Source organism: Lithobates pipiens, unplaced genomic scaffold (assembly GCF_037356315.1).
Source record: "Lithobates pipiens isolate NorthernLeopardFrog02 unplaced genomic scaffold, aLitPip1_a1.2 Scaffold_8, whole genome shotgun sequence".
NCBI lineage: Eukaryota > Metazoa > Chordata > Amphibia > Anura > Ranidae > Lithobates > Lithobates pipiens.
Genome location: NW_027507903.1, coordinates 650100943 through 650104218, shown reverse-complemented (window position 1 = coordinate 650104218; position 3276 = coordinate 650100943).

The following is a 3276-nucleotide window of genomic DNA, read 5'->3' as shown; positions in this document are numbered from 1 at the left end:
AAGAAGAAAATGGGGCCGTCAGGGATCAACAACTGTTTATCTGATGAGCTGGTTTTGGTTATAAGAAAATAGATGGTAAAATAAAATGGTTTACAGAAGTTTGAATGAAAGTTTATTTTGGTTTATTCTTAAAATAAAGGCCTGAAAGGCCATTTACATCCAGCAGGTGTCGGTGTCATTATTAATAGAATAAGTATTAAAGGGGTGTACATGTATGGATTGGTGTAGTAAGGTATCTGGCTACCCTTGTCAAGACATGTACGTAGCTGTAGTGCAACGTAAGCGTAGGGCATACATGACAGGGTGCAAGGCTTACGCAAGGGAATGATGCAAGGGTTTAAGAAAGTTACAAGGCTTACCTGATTGGAGGATGGAGTAAGAGTGGGTGGAGTAGAGTTGATGGGAAGGCACGTGAGGGTAGGAAGGTCAGCAGTCTGGAGCAGCAGGTCAGGAGGAACGTTCCCGCCCGCCCGCCCTTAATAGGGATAGTTTGGGATATATTTGTTCATAAAGGGTGAGGGTGGCGGTAGGGTCCTTGACGGCTGGTATACAATTTATACTGTTTAAGATGAGGTTTTGGAAAAGGTTAGGACCCATCATAGGTATGGAGTCCTCTCGGGTGGTCTGGCGGCTGGCCAGACTGACGGGCTAATAAGTTGGGGGTCTGTGGTCAATTGGTAAGTCCCTGAGGCAAGTTGGCGGCTGGGGACGAATGCCATAAAATTTGGGATTACAGGCTCAAGAAGAAAATGGGGCCGTCAGGGATCAACAACTGTTTATCTGATGAGCTGGTTTTGGTTATAAGAAAATAGATGGTAAAATAAAATGGTTTACAGAAGTTTGAATGAAAGTTTATTTTGGTTTATTCTTAAAATAAAGGCCTGAAAGGCCATTTACATCCAGCAGGTGTCGGTGTCATTATTAATAGAATAAGTATTAAAGGGGTGTACATGTATGGATTGGTGTAGTAAGGTATCTGGCTACCCTTGTCATGCCCCCAGCATAAATCCCCCTAACACAAACCCCCACCAAAAAAAAATCCCTTCCTGGTACATTTCCCCCCCAAATCCTCCCTTCCAGAAAAATCCCCCCTTAAATCCCACCCCCTAGCACAAAATCCCCCCCAATCCCTCCTCCTAACACAAATGCCCCCAAATCCTCCCCCCAGCACGAATTTCCCCAAATCCCCCTTCCTAACACAAAGTCCCAAAAAAATCCCTTCCTAGTACATAGCATTCCCCCCCCCCCCCCAAATCCTCCCTCCCAGAAAAATCCCCCCTCTCAAATCCCTCCTCCTGGCACAAATCCCCCCAAATCTTCCCACCCAGAACCCCCCCCCCCTCAAATCCCTTCTCCTAGCACAAATCCCCCATCCCAGCACAAATTTCCCCCAAATCCCTCCTCCTAACACAAATCCCCCAAATCTTCCCACCAGCACAAATTTCCCCAAACCCCGCTTCCTAGCCCAAATCCCCCCTACTAGCACAATTACCCCATCCTTCCAAATTTCCTGTCCTAGCACATATATCCCCCAATTATCCCTAATAGCACAGATTATTCCCTCCTAATCCTCCCTTACTAACACAAATCCCCCCTTCAAGCACAACCCCCCCAAAATCACCCTTCCTAGCAGCCCCCCAATTCACCACTTACACATAGCCACTCCCCCTCCAAACACATGTCCCCCCTTCCCCCAACCTCTCAGTTGCCCTCTTCTCCGCCCCCTCCTAGCACAATGTCATCTCAATTTTCTTACTTTGCTCCCCTCCTCCCATATCCGCGGCGTAATTCTCCCCTCCTCCACACAGACCTCAGCATGTCAGGTGGCCGTGTCATGTCCTTCCCACCAGGCTCCTCCTCACCTTGGCACACCAGAGTAGAGAGGAAGCCCAGGGCAAGCGGATACTCAACACTTCTGCCAAGCAGCCAGCGGGGCAGAGATTCCAGCTCTTGTGTGGTATGGAATCATGGAAGGGGACACCACTGACTGTCAGATCAGAACGTCACAGGTTTGCAAATCCTGCACAGGCCGATGCAGGAGCAGGGGGAGGAGCTAAGGGCAGAGAGAGCACAGCCCGCTCCTCTGCCTGGATCTCTTCTGTCACTACTACACTTGTCAGCTTCTAGCACCAGGAACTCTCCAAGTGGTGCCCCCCCCCACCTCAAATGACACCTGTGCCTGGGGCAACTGTCCCTCCTGCCCCCCTCCCAGTCCTGGCACTGGGACCCTGTGGAATTTACCAGCTGATGAGAGAAAATACCAAGATCCACTAAGTACAATTCAGGGAAGGAAAGGGGAGTGTGTGCTGGATGTGGTTTTGTAATGGAGGATGGGAGAGTTGTATTGGGGTGAGAGGCAAATATTAGCTTGGGAGACACTTACTTTAGACATCTGCACTCCGTGCCTTTACTCACTCAGGGCCGTTTTTAAGGCAGGGCTACTGCAAAGGCCCCAGTAAAAAGTGTTATCAGAAGTAGTTTTTAAGTACAGAGTGCAGAATCTACAGAGAGTAACAGAGGAAATCATTTTCATAGGAGAGTCCTTACTAGAAGTTTTGAGGTTTTATTTTTACACCCCCTACTGTCTACAATGTAGCGGACAAAGTAGAGTAAGAAACTAGAAAACTTTTGCCTGAATTTTTTCTTATATTTTATCAAGCCCGTAGGGGGATGTTGGACTCTCTCCCTATGGCAGTGATGGCGAACCTTGGCACCCCAGATGTTTTGGAACTACATTTCCCATGATGCTCCACTACACTGCAGAGTGCATGAGCATCATGGGAAATGTAGTTCCAAAACATCTGGAGTGCCAAGGTTCTCCATCACTGCCCTATGGGATTTGGTTTGGGAGTGTGTTACTCACTTGCTTATATTTTGTCCCAGCAGCTGAAGTCCTCCATTCGGATCTCACAGAGAATGTTGCTGATCTTTTAAGGTTTTTGACAAACTCATTTATGTGTTTTCTCCCCAATTCCAGATCCTAAAAGTTTGGAAGGATCTAAAACTAAAGCCAGGTGACTTGTGGATTGTTAAGAGACATTTATATATAAGGAAATGTTTGGAGACTCAATACAGCATCTATTTCATGTACAGTTTTGCAAAACTTGAAGGAAAAGTCACCTGGATCCACACCAGACACTGTAATATGACTAAATTAAAGAAATCTCGGTGTTTGATTTGTTTCCCTCTTGCGATCACAGTCTAGGGTACTTTTTGATTCAATTACTTTAATTGTAAAGCCGCGTACACACGGGCGGATTGTATGGCCTACTTAGT